Raw genomic sequence first — 14,358 nt, 5'->3', positions numbered from 1 at the left:
TAGTGGGGCACCCCTTCCATAGCCATAAAAGTGCGAAAAGCAGACCACGTGGGGCGAGAGGTAGACGCGAGGCCCAAGGACCTGGCCTTAGCTCTAGAGCGCGTTGCCTGGTTTGTCGCCAAACAAGTGATTGTCATCAAAGGGCATGTCCACAAGCGAGGCTTGGACATCACTCGAAAAGCCAGTGGACCTCAGCCAGGTATAGCGTCTTAGGGCTACAGACGTTGAAATCATCCTGCCCAGCGAGTCGGTGGGGACCAGCCCACATCTTATGGCGAACTTTGCTGCATCTCCCAGCCGCAACTGCACAAGAGAGCACGGCCTGGGTCTACTCCGGGCACTGCGGCAGCACCTTCGCAACCGCGTCCTGCACAGAGTGGGAGCAACAGTCCAAGAGACATGCTGTGTTCACCGACCGCAGTCCTAAGCTGGCGGTTGAAAATATCTTCTTCCCAAGATGGTCCAGCTGCTTGGATTCCCTATCAAGTGGTGCAGTAGGGAATGCACCCTTGGAAGTCGAGGCTTGGACCACCAAGCGCTCGGGATGGGGTGTTGGGAGAGGAAAATGGGGTCACCTGGGGCCAGGCGGTGGCATTGGGCAATCATTCTATCCACAGGAGCCGCTGTGTTGGGCTTGGACTGAGTGCCCAAAAGGATGTCTGTGAAGACCTCATTTAACAGCAGCAGGGGCTCCGAAGAAGCCACTGCTGGTTAAAGCACCTCGGTCAGGAGGTAAGCCACAGTAAGAAACTCAAGATTTAAGGCCTCAGCCCTACGCAGCACTACTGCATATGATGTGTCACACAGTTTCTCTTGCCAGTCCGGCTCATCAAGTTGGTCAGCTGAAGGGTCCACAGACACCTTACAGTCCTCCTCACCCTCCTCTGGTAGCCACTCAGGGCGATAGGGAACACCAGGGGAGAACAGGGGTACAAAAGTACTGGGCGGTGCTGGTCCCGACGTTAGTCGATGCTGGTCCGGCTCTGTGTCCACATCGAGGGGGAGGCTGGTGTCGGCGTCGATTGGGGACACAACCGGCGTCGCCAACGGATTCGGCGCCAGAGGAGGTGTTGTGAGAACGCCCTGCACCAATCTGGATACATATTTACAACAAGGGGTGGTGAGGGACAGAGTCTCTGAATTAAACAGAATACTCTCACCCAGTCAAGAGATCAGGGCTAGATCCAACACCGTTTTTTAGCTCACTGCACTATCCCAGTTTCAGAACCTGGCTGTATGCAAATTAGTCTGTTCCTGTCCCAGTGCATGATGGGAACAGGGCAAACCAAACTACAAAAGCCAATTCTTACACTGGGACGGAAACACGCTACCGGGGACCGGTTTCTGGCATTTCAGCCTCTTCGGCCTGGCTTGCTTGAATCCTGATGGTGCAATGAGCAAGGGACTCACATCTGAGTATACCCTTCCACGCTTAGGGTGGACAAAAATATTTACAACAAGGGGTGGTGAGGGACAGAGTCTCTGAATTAAACAGAATACTCTCACCCAGTCAAGAGATCAGGGCTAGATCCAACACCGTTTTTTAGCTCACTGCACCATCCCAGTTTCAGAACCTGGCTGTATGCAAATTAGTCTGTTCCTGTCCCAGTGCATGATGGGAACAGGGCAAACCAAACTACAAAAGCCAATTCTTACACTGGGAAGGAAACAAGCTACCGGTAGCTTGTCTCCTTTCTGGTAAAGAATTGGCTTGGTAGTTTAGTCTGCCCTGTTCCCATGATGCACTGGGCCAGGGACAGACTGATTTGCATATAGCCAGGTTCTGAGCTGGGATGGGGCAGTGAGATAAATAACGGTGATGGATCAAGCCCTGATCTTTGGACTGGGTAAGAGTGGTCTGCTCAATTCAGACACTCTGTTCATCACCACCCCCTTTTGTAAATCGATTTTGGCCACTATAGGTGTGGCAGGGTATACTCAGACATGAGTCCCTTTCTCACTGCTCTATCAGGATTCAAGCAAGCCGGGCCGAAGAGGCTGAAATGCCAGAAACCGGTCCCCGGTAGCTTGTCTCCTTTCTGGTAAAGAATTGGCTTGGTAGTAGTCTGCCCTGTTCCCATGATGCACTGGGCCAGGGACAGACTGATTTGCATATAGCCAGGTTCTGAGCTGGGATGGGGCAGTGAGATAAATAACGGTGATGGATCAAGCCCTGATCTTTGGACTGGGTAAGAGTGGTCTGCTCAATTCAGACACTCTGTTCATCACCACCCCCTTTTGTAAATCGATTTTGGCCACTATAGGTGTGGCAGGGTATACTCAGACATGAGTCCCTTTCTCACTGCTCCATCAGGATTCAAGCAAGCCGGGCCGAAGAGGCTGAAATGCCAGAAACCGGTCCCCGGTAGCTTGTCTCCTTTCTGGTAAAGAATTGGCTTGGTATTTTAGTCTGCCCTGTTCCCATGATGCACTGGGCCAGGGACAGACTGATTTGCATATAGCCAGGTTCTGAGCTGGGATGGGGCAGTGAGATAAATAACGGTGATGGATCAAGCCCTGATCTTTGGACTGGGTAAGAGTGGTCTGCTCAATTCAGACACTCTGTTCATCACCACCCCCTTTTGTAAACCAATCTGGATACAGGCCTGAATCCCTAGATGCCCTGCGGCGCCTGAGCCAAAGCCGCCAGCATCGAAGTCCAAGAACCTCCAGCCGAGTCCGCGGGCCTGAAGGCCCGCCAGCGGCCCTCGAGTGCAGCGGTTCTGGTGGCCTACGAGTTTGTATGTATGTGCAGGACTGCTATCTCTTGATGAATACAAGTTCCTGAAGAACGACAATCCGGTTACACCTTATTTGTATTTTATACCAAAAATACATAAAAACGCCCCAACAACCCCCAGAAAGGCCTATTATTTCGGCCCGCAACAGTCTGCTTGAAAAAACATCCAGATATGTAGACTTTTACCTGCAAGAACACGTGCAACAGCTAACCTCCTATATTAGAGATACGTGTGACATTTTTATAAGAAAAATCGAATTTTCATTGGCAGGAGGACTATCTTCTTATCACTTTAGACGTGACCACCTTATATACGTCCATAAATCACCTGGATGGACTAAGGGTATTGCAATACCATCTAGCGCAAAGAGGATCTAACTGTATAAAACATAACACTATGGTTGGGAGGCCGGGCAAGATGGCCGAGCGGACGTGAATGGTCTCAGCTCAGGGACCACTCTGCTGTATCGAGCGTATAAACACGCACAGATTTTGCTGATTTCGCTCCTGAAGCAAGATATCTGCTTCGGACCTGCTGGCGAGCTCACCGGAACCTTGCGGAGCTGAAAACATGCAAGCCTGACCTCCTTGGGAGCTCGAGACTGCCGGCGGCCGCCGAGCTGGGAACGTGGGGAGGCTACTGAACACTGGCTGCCCCACTGTGCTTGATTGCACGTCACTTTAAAAAACAAGAAAAATATTTCCAAAAAATGGTTTAAAAGGAACCTACCCACCCTTGATGAGTGTCATGTGATCAAGACCCTTTCAAGGTCGAAAGGCGTCATGGCTGCCAAAGTCTTCATGACATAAAATAAAGACTTTGGAATTACCAACGAATTGTGGTCCTTGCTCCATTTTCTGGGTGAAACCCGCGAGGCAAGGGTAGAGTACAGTATTACCTACTGGCTGTCGCCAGTAGGTATATATAGTTAGAATTTTTTCCCTATGGGACTTTTGAAAATTCTATGTCTAATAACTTTGGCGTTTGTGGACGGAATCGGCTGAAATTTTCAGGAAAATGGCACATTTTGTTTCTGAGCAGCCCCTGAAAATTTGGTGGGGTTTCGTCAAGGGGGGGCTGAGAAAAAAGGGGGGTCCCAAAACGCGTTTTTTGCATTGAGTTTTCCATAGGGCGGTTGGACTCACTTTTAGCTCGAACGGCTGAATGGATTTGCACGAAACTTGGCAAAATTGTAGGGACTGTTAGCCCGATGTGCCTTTGCTAGGTCTCAATATATGTGCTCCAGTAGTTTTTGAGAAATTAACGTTCAAACCAAGATATATATCTGTAACAGCGCTCTGGGCAGCGATCCGGTCCGCTTACTTTTCGCTTATCGGAACTTTGCGCGCAGAAAGCTGATTGGCTCTCCGGTGTCTGTCAACATTCTAAACAGTCCGGAGCGGACGCCATCTTGTCTCTCGGTAGGATCGAGAGAGAAGAAGAGGTGGAAAACGAAGGGGGAATTTAATGAAAGGGGGCAAGGTATCCCCCTCTTGACCCCCTAGGAATGTTGTTGGGGTTATTAAAGGGTCCCGTGGGGAAAATAAAAAAAAAAATGATTTTTCACGGTAGAAGCGCGGCCGCGAACTGGTAGCGAAACGGGAATTCGCCATTTTGTGCTTCGTAAATTAAATTACTAGTTATAAGTGGGTGCGGGAGACGTATCCTAATCCCCTATGTTTCCTGAGGGTGGGTGAGGAGGCTGATATATGTTGATACATCTCTTCCAGCGGCTGTGCGTGAGCTTTTTTTTTTTTTTTGCTGCGTGACAGTCCGGAGCGGCCGCCATCTTGTCTCTCGGTAGGATCGAGAGAGAAGAAAAGGTGAAAAACTAAGGGGGAATTTAATGAAAGGGGGCAAGGTATCCCCCTCTTGACCCCCTAGGAATGTTGTTGGGGTTATTAAAGGGTCCCATGGGGAAAATAAAAAAAAAATGATTTTTCACGGTAGAAGCGCTTCACGGGCCGCGAACTGGGCCGCAAACTGGTAGCGAAACGGGAATTCGCCATTTTGTGCTTCGTTAATTAAAGTAGTAGGTATAAGGGGGTGCGGGAGACATATCCTAATCCCCTATGTTTCCTGAGGGTGGCTGAGGAGGCTGATATATGTTGATATATCTCTTCCAGCGGCTGCGCCATCTTGCCTTTTTTCGAATGCCACAATTTTGTCGTGCACGGCAGCCATTTTAGATGCCAGGCTGGTCCCAGGCTATCACCTACCCCTGCGGATGTAGTTTATGGCCCCAGCTGTAGAGAATTCAGACATGCCAATCCTCCTGATTCAGGCGTGTGAGTACTGATTTCAGTGCTAGTCTCCCGCCTCCCGATTTCTGCAAGCAAAAACCCGGGGGCATATTACGAACAACTAGCGATAATTTTTGTCTCTAACTTGTTTAGAGACAAAAATTATCGCCGCACATCGGCGATTTTTATCGCAGATAAACCTTGCTATTATCGCAGAAAAGTCAGCGATATTCATGTATTATCGACCTAATGCTCTTAGCCATGTTATCCACCTCCCATTGGATAACATGGCTAAGAACTGCTCAGGGCAGGTGTTAGATTTTGGAGATATTCGCGCTTAGCGCGAATATCTCCAAAAGTTGGTAATAGAAGGTAGCGATGTTAGGGACTGTTTCTAGTCGCTAACATCTTGGCACGCCACTTTGCATGTCATTAGTGATAAGTATCACTGACATGCAAAGCGGGGCCCAAGATGGTCGCTATCTCCTTTTAGCTGTCACTAACTGGTGTTAGCGACAGCTTGATAATAGGGAAATAATTTTATCTCCGCTTTCATGGCTTTTAAAGCCAAAAAAGCGGAGATAAACCCCCTTGATAATATGCCCCACGATTCCTTGGGGGTTTCAGCTGACAGGGCTTGGTATTGTGTTACATGGTAATTTTTCCAGGAAACGTCAGAGGGTCGATGCAGGGGTTCTAGAAGAGGTGATAAACCATTTAAGCCTCATGAACAAGCGCATGGTCTTTTAAAGATTTGTGAAGTACTCGGGGCGGCGGTGTGTGTGTGCCCTCTTTCAGGAGCGGGCGGGGGGGCACTGCCAGCAACTTGCCAGGTCAGGTAGTGTTCAACACGTGCATCACCCTTTCTCTGTCTGCTATTGCGCTCCATGCTTCGGAAAGGTAAGAAAAAGAACGTGCATTTGAGTTTGAAATGTCCGATCCTGCAGCAGCACACTTCCAAAGCCCACACATGACAATAACCCGATTCAAAGCCCCATTCACCCGTTTTAAAAAAAATAGATAACACTCCAACAAAGTAAGGTTATAAAACTTTATTAACTTTTAACGATAATGAACAGAACAAAAACATTTAAACATTTATTAACACAAAAAGCAACAATGGTTAGAAGCTGTCTTTTGTGCGAATAGTCCCAAGGCAGCACAACGTGCAGAGTTCTGGACGGCACCCAGGTGATGTCGCCTGGGTGCCGCACTGGTTTAGGGATCCTACAATGCTGCTCCGAAAATTGGCGTGGGGCGTCCCGGGTGGGGCGGGGGGAGGCCTCGTCAGTAGCGGTCTGTTGTGCGAATAGTCCCAAGGCAGCACAACGTGCAGAGTTCTGGACGGCACCCAGGTGATGTCGCCTGGGTGCCGCACTGGTTTAGGGATCCTACAATGCAGCACAGAAAAACAGCGTGGGGCGTCCCGGGTGGTGCGGGGGGAGGCCTCGTCAGTAGCGGTCTGTGTCCAGTGTCACATGGCTGACACATCATGTACGACAGGCACCCAGGTGATGTCCAGTAAACTGCCGCACTGGTTTTGGTATCCTACAATGCTGCTCCGAAAATTGGCGTGCGGCGGCCCGGGGGGGGGGGGGGGGGGGGGGGGGGGAGGCGGCGTGAACGGGCCTCCCCAGGTGGCGGCCATCTAGCTGATTTGCGCTCGCTCTTGCGGCCACAGCGTCTCGCTCACCATGTTGTGGAGTTGCTCCCACTCTTGCAGTGCAGCGATAGGCGGCTGCCACATGGCTGTCAAAATGGCGGACGGCTCTTCGGTTTTGGGCCTGGTCCACTGAAATGGCCCTGGGACACCTTGGAAGTCGGACGCTTGCCTGCTAGGGCTTGGGCTCCATTCTCGAAAAGCGTCCCCTCAGCCGTGAAGATTGTATAAAAGTCTTGGGGGCCCCCGACTCCCGCAGGCTTCCGGTGGGGAGCGGCTGCCATGATTGCTCGCGGAATGACCACGACGGAGCCACGAGATGGTGGTGCTCTCATGCTGACGCCAGCTTCAGTCTGAATGATCCAGAAACAAGGTGGGGCTTTCATCGTTTGGGAAAAAAAAATGTTCTAAACCAATGAAAAGTGTTATTTTTAGGTCATATGACCAAGCCTTCCATCTTTAGGAAACCAAAAGTAAAATGAACCAATGAAAAGTTTTATAAACAAGTCACATGACCTGTTATGCGACATAGGGCTACAAAAAGCGTAGAAAATCCGTTGGCACGTGAGGCGGCGTCAGTAGCGGACCGATGTGCGAATAGGCCGAAGGCAGCACAACGCGCCGAGATCCGGATGGCACCGAGGTGGTGTCCAGCAAATTGCCGCACTGGTGTGGCCATCCTACAATGCTGCGCCGAAAGACGGCGTGTCCAGCTGAATTGCGGTCACTGTTGCGGTACAGTGACTCGAACGCGCCGAGATCCGGATGGCGCCGAGGTGGTGTCCAGCAAATTGCCGTACTGGTGTGGCCATCCTACAATGCTGCGCCGAAAGACGGCGTGTTCAGCTGAGTTCCGGTCACTCTTCCGGCACAGTGACTCGAACGCGCTGAGATCCGGATGGCACCGAGGTGGTGTCCAGCAAGTGGCTGCACTGGTGTGGCCATCCTACAATGCTGCGCCGGAAGTCGGCGTGGGGTGCCCCGTTGGCTTATGAGGTGATGTCAGTAGTGGACTGATGTGTGAATAGGTCGGAACCAGCACAAGGCGCCAAGATCCGAATGGCAAGTCCTGGATGTTGAGTGCCTCAGTTGAGATTTCTGAGCAGTGCTTGTAGAACTGTCTGAAGCTTATTTGCACCTGCTGCAGCTTCACTAGGTCCGGCGGAACTTGTTGCCTTTTCCTTTCTGCTTCTTTTCCTACAATGCGTTTCTTCTGAAGACACGACCAGGTCCCTGAATGTGTGCAGGGGGACGCTATTGAATGAATGAACGCGCCGAGATCTGGATGGCACCGAGGTGGTGTCCAGCAAATTGCCGCACTGGTGTGGCCATCCTACAATGCTGCGCCGAAAGTCGGCGTGGGGTGCCCCGTTGGTTTATGAGGTGATGTCAGTAGTGGACCGATGTGTGAATAGGTCGGAACCAGCACAAGGCGCCCTGCACTGTTGAGCCTTTTTCAATGTCTGTTTTTTGTTCTTTCCCCTCCATCAAAAACAAAACAAAAATACAAGGCGCCAAGATCCGAATGGCAAGTCCTGGATGTTGAGTGCCTCAGTTGAGAGTTCTGAGCAGTGCTTGTAAGACTGTCTGAAGCTTATTTGCACCTGCTGCAGCTTCACTAGGTCCGGCGGAACTTTTTTCCTTTTCCTTTCTGCTTCTTTTCCTACAATGCGTTTCATCTGAAGACACGACCAGGTCCCTGAATGTGTGCAGGGGGACGCTATTGATTGAATGAAAATGGCGGCTTGACACAAAGCTGACTCAAGCGTTACTGTTGGTGCTATACAGACAAAAATTGGTTTTCAGTTTGTACATTCTTCAGGTTTTTTTTTCCATCCAAGTCTGATTGAGAGTTTGTAGAAAAATGGCTTCAGATTTTCCACATACTACTCTTCAACATTCTTCCTAAATGTAACAATGTGAAACTCACTAGGAGAACGGCTGTTTCTGTTTCCTTTCAAAATGCTGCCACCAATATTTTCTGAATGGAAGACACCATCTTGTAACATAAAGGGCCGAAAGGGGTTCTGGTCTGGCCGATGGTTGGTGGAGACATTTTGACTATATCTTGGACCTGCCCGGCCTCGCCCAAAATGGCGCCGGTATAAATGGGACTCGTAACTCTTTGCCCGCAAATGTATATCTAGAAAATGTTATTGTAAGTGGCCCTGTCGTATTTTAATTACAAAATGTACGTCCACCGATTCCGCAACTGTTAGACACCTTTGTTCTTGTCACCTAATGGCCCGCTCGTTACGTTCTTCTACAGTGTAAATGTCTCCTCATCATATACGATTTGAGTTTGCTCCGTGGCCGGCCCACGTGGTTATAGGCCCGTATTTGTATACTGACATTTTCACAATAAAGGTTTTTAAAACAAAACACGGTAGTAGTATTTTCATTTGTAAAGTTTTTACTTTTAGTGACTGTTTTCGAATCAGTAAAAGGCAAGTGAAATAAAGCAGTCCAATTACATGACGGATAAAAGGTATAATATGTAGGAACGCAGTAAAGATAAATGGTCAAGGGCAGTTGTGTTTTTCATGTCTGCAACATAAAGTGATCGATAAGAATCTGATAATCAGGCGTATCGGCGACTAAGACAGCAGGCCGAATCTCTTTTACTCAACGGCTCCGTCATGGAAGGAAGAAACGCCCTTTTTCTCGAAAAAGGAATATATTTTACTTGCAAGACAGTTGTAAATTTTCCGGGAAAGTACATTAGCCTGGAATATTATAACATATGTTTGAAAAAAAAATATTGTTCGAAAAAAATAAAAAGCGTAATTTTTAGGTCATATGACCAAGCTTTTCATCATTAAATTAACAAAAGTAAAATGAACCAATGAAAAGTTTTATTAACAAGTCACATGACCTGTTATGCTTACGTTACGCGCTGCGCGCCGCGCCTCGGATCACTTCCGGGTGCGCTAACGCAGCGTGTCATAAAACGCATTACGCGACAACGTAGGTCAAGAATATAGTCTAAATGTCTCCACCAACCAGCGTTCAGAACACAACCCCTTTCAGCAGTCCAAAAAGTTCTGTTAAATGACAACAGAGGGGACAGGCAACAAGAACCATCAGTCAAAGAGGGGAGGGCAAGTTCTTCCCTTCCGGGTCATGTTGGGGCGCTACCGGAACTGATCGAATTGGTAGTCTACAGTGTTTCTGGATGTTTCAGACTAAAGCTGGCGTCAGCATGAGACCACTACCATCTCGTAGCTCCGTCGTGGCCATTCCACGAGCAATCATGGCAGCCGCTCCCCACCAGAAGCCTGCGGGAGTCGGAGGCCCCCAAGACTTTTGTAGAATCTTCACGGCTGAGGGGACGCTTTTCGAGAATGGGACCCAAGCCCTAGCAGACAAGCGTCCGAGTTCCAAGGTGTCCCAGGGCCATTTTAGTGGACCAGGCCCAAAACCGAAGAGCCGGCCGCCATTTTGAGAGTCCTGTGGCAGCCGCCTATCGCTGCACCGCAAGAGCGGGCGCATCTCAACTACATGGTGAGCGAGACGCTGTAGTCGCAAGAGCGGGCGGAAAACAGCTGAATGGCGGAAGAGGCACAGTGTAGCAAAAGCGGGCGGAATGGCAACTAAAACGATAAAGGGGCGCCTCACTACAGCTTGTCTTCAGGTCAAACGGATTGTGGGACAAGGTCCAGAATTGAAGAGTCATCAAAAGGCAAAAAGTACCGCCGGACCCCGGGAGCCGGCCGCCTATGTCGGGGGCGATCTCAGGCTACACCAGTGCTATAAGACTTGGGGAGGGTGTCGGAGCCAAGCGTCTTCTCCGAGTCCATGGCCATCACAGCGCCCCTCAGGGGCCTCCGTCAAGCTGTTTAGGAAGGTAACATATGACATTGTTTTCTAATGCAGTCAGGTCCACAAACGACACTCACTTACTTTGAGAATAGTGAAGCTGCAGTAGGTGGAAATAAGCTTCAGACAGTGTTACAAGCGCTGCTCAGAACTCTTAACTATGGCACCCAACATCCAGAACTTATGCTATTTGAGAATGGTAGTGACATCGAAGCATCTCAGGGACCAAAACCATTAACGTACTTTCACGTATGAAAATCTTACTTGGGGAGGGGGCAGGAGCGAAGAGCCCCCTCCCAGTCAGCGCCACCACACCGTATGTTGAAAATCTGAAGCCATCGTTCTACAAAGTCAACCAAACTTGGATTGAAAAATCTAGAAAAATGTACAAACTGAAAACCAGTTTTGGTCTGCATTGCATCAGTAACAACGCTTGAGTCAGCTTTGTGTCAAGCCGCCATTTTGATTCAACAAAGCACAGGCATTGAAAAAGGCTGAAATTTAGAACTCTAAACTATGGCACCCAACATCCAGGAGCTTGCTATCCGGATCTTGGAGCCTTGTGCTGTTTTCGATCTATTCACACATCGGTCCACTACTGACATCATCTTATAAACCAACGTTATGTAAATAGTTTTTTAATAAAATGTTTTACCCTGTTTCTTTGCTGGTGTGTTGTCTATATTTTTAATATTTGCATAGGGTTTGTCATTATTTTGTGCGGGATGGGTGATGGAGCCGAGCTGTCTTGCAGCCCTCATGGTGTGGAGCTCAGTTCATCTCACTATTTTCGTATTTCTCAAGAAGGGTTGTTCCTAATATTTCTATTTTAGCGAGGTCAAAAAGAGATCCAATTAGTGGCCTACTGATTTTGCTCGATTACTTTTATTTTTTTACACGATTTTTCACTATCTGCAAAGACTAAACAGAGTATTGCGACTTTGTGCTTGTTTGTAAATAGAGAATGATCCAAAGAGAACCAATTCTAAAACAGTAAATGCTTGGACAACAATCAATCAAATGGAGAGACAAGGAGGTACGACGGATTACAACGGGGGTAAAGGCCTGCGTTAACTACCCTTCTGTATCTGCAAAGAGAGAGTACTACTAAGGCAAAAGAGGGGAGGGGGGGGGGGGCAGCGTTCAAAGCACATCAGCGTGCATAAATACGAAAATGTTTTTATCTATCACGTACTTGACATTTTAAAGCTTTTCATATTTGCTATTAAAAAACCAATGAAATTCACAGAAAAAACCATAGGTTATAGTGGATATATAGTTAGGAATTTGCATTTACAAAACCTTGAAAATTCAATGAAAAAACCATAGGTTATAGGCCATATATAGTTAGGAATTAGCATTTACAAAACCTTATTTTACTCGCATAAAACCATTGAAATTCCATATATAGTTAGCTAACTATAAGCGCTAACTATATATCGCGCACCCGCAATCCACTGCTGATGATGTCACATATTACATCATTCATGACATGGTCAGTGACATCACTGAGTGTCCACACTGAGGAAGGCGTATGCTGAAACGCGTTTGTCAATAATTGTGAATAAACCTCGGGTGTGAGCACCGCAAAACCTTTGGTCCCACGAGTGCAGTTCTTTAGAAGAGATCAATTCTGAAGCAGAGCAAGAGATATATATATATATATATATATATATATATAGATGGAGAAAGCCTTCTGCGAAGGTGAAACGCGTCTCTCTGAGCCGAGGGAGGCCCATGCAAATAAATGAGCTATATCCTGACAGCTTCGTGTGCGTGCCTTCTTCTTGGGGAGCAGGATTGGGTATATGTATATATATATATATATATATATATATATATATATATATATATACACACACACACACACACATATATATACATATACACACACACATATATACATATACACACATATCTATACACACACACACACACATATATATATATATATATATATATATATATATACACACACACACATATATATACATACGTATATATATAATTGGTGTACTCTTTGCCTGATCCTATTAAGATAGCCTGAGACCCCACACCTGGATGACTCAGTCTGCGGTTGAATTTGCAATCCCTATTTGCAGGATCAGCATTGACACAGCTGCATGTCCAACACAAAGGTCATCCCACGATCATTATGGCTGGAGTGTACCCTCTGATTCACAAAGGGACAGCGCAGTGTTTAAATAACAAAACCACGGGGTCAGAGGTACAGCTCTGATGCAATGATCTGTCTAGATGTTAGAAGCTGTCTTTGAGTGGGCAAAGTATGTCTCTTTCTATGTACCTGGCCTAGAACGAAGTGTACAGATAGTGTCACAGGAAAGGCTGTCTAAAACTAAGCAGTATGTTAAGCATTACTTAGAATCCTATCGCAGAAATAAAATATGTAAAAGGTGACAGGACTAAAATGAAGTCTGCTAAAATGTATAAAATGTAAAATGAACCAAAGTGGGTCAGGACTGTCTCATTACAAATGAGCAACTTTTAAGCCACTGTGAATAAGATCTTAATGCAGAACAGGATCCAGCGGGAGATGTTTCTTCACACAAGTAAACCCCATAAAGAGCTGATTGGCTATCCTGTGTTCTTTGGTATGATATATGTAGAAGCTCAGGGCTCTCCAGGGGTCCAAGCAATGTATTTGTGCCTCCTCGTTGAAGGGGTGAGGTGGAGCATAGAATGCCAGCAGGATGATGGTTTGATGGATGTGGAACGGCGTTACAACATTCGGCAGAAAGGAAGCTCTAGTTTGCAGAACCAGCTTATCTGGGAAGAAGGTGGTGTATCGTGGATTAACACACAGTCTGATGCTCACTCACATGCACACCGAGGTGATGGCAATGAAAAACACAGTCTTGATGGTAAGAAGCTTTTATAAACAGTTGTAGAGCAGCTTGAATGGAGTGCACATCAAATAAGTAAGGACAATATTGGGGTCCCATTAGGCATCACAAAAGGAAAAGCAGGAACATATGCTGTAGTCTTTTAAAAAAATGCACCACGGCAGAGAGTCGACTTAAGCAATGAGGGCTGATGAGGCAACCATAAGAAGATAAAAAGGGTTTGAAAGATAACCTTCAACCGTGCCCAAAGCAAGACCATTCCGGCCAAGAGATAAAACAAACAGCGGGACATCAGACGTTTTGGCCTGGAGGGGGATCAATCTGGAGTGTGGTGCACCAAACCTCAAAGTTGTCTCAACTACAGGGGTACACAGTCTTCGTTGAGGGACGCCTGGCTGCCAAGAGGACATCAACCACCCACAGGAGGTCAAAGGTGTTCATAAGTCACCGCTCCATTTCCATGCATGAAGATGGAGTGTGCGAAGGTCCGGGTGGAGAACCGGACTCTGCTGTTGTGACAGATGATCCTCTCGGAAGGGCAGCCTGATTGGAGGGCAGATGCCCAGGAGCTCTGGATACCATACCCTCCATGTCCAATATGGAGCCACTAGGACAACTTGGGCCTGCTCTGCGCTGATCTTCTTGGGAACTTGAGGCAGGAGTGGTTCCCCACCCTTCCTCAAGCGCCTTGAGACCCTCTGGGTATGTAGCGCGCTATATAAATCACTTGACTTGACTTGACATTCATAGAAAGACAAACAGATGTCCCGAGGTCCACTCGAGGTGGAATGCATCTCGAACATATCGAGTTACAGTTCTCCTCTTTTGGTGTAGAAATCCTGCGCCACCTTCAGATGTAACTGTCACTCCTGATCTACTAGGCGTCTATGGCTGAGTTTGTCCACCCTGGTCCGGACAATCGGACGTATCCCCGAACAGGTGAATTCTAACAAAGGGCATGTCCATCAGGCAGGACTGGACATTGCCAGAGAACCCCAGTTGATCGGAGCTACACATGGTGGCGAATGGCA

At 47.8% G+C, this 14,358-nt stretch overlaps 1 protein-coding gene across 14 annotated transcripts in view; it reads right to left on the bottom strand.

The window, feature by feature from the left end:
• Positions 1-14,358, bottom strand: part of BAZ2B (bromodomain adjacent to zinc finger domain 2B) — a 1,380,234-nt gene that overhangs the window by 255,772 nt on the left and 1,110,104 nt on the right. The gene's annotated exons all lie outside the window — the stretch shown is intronic.

The sequence above is a fragment of the Lissotriton vulgaris genome, chromosome 2_1 (genome assembly GCF_964263255.1).
Source record: "Lissotriton vulgaris chromosome 2_1, aLisVul1.2, whole genome shotgun sequence".
NCBI lineage: Eukaryota > Metazoa > Chordata > Amphibia > Caudata > Salamandridae > Lissotriton > Lissotriton vulgaris.
This window is presented reverse-complemented; position numbering and strand designations above follow the sequence as displayed.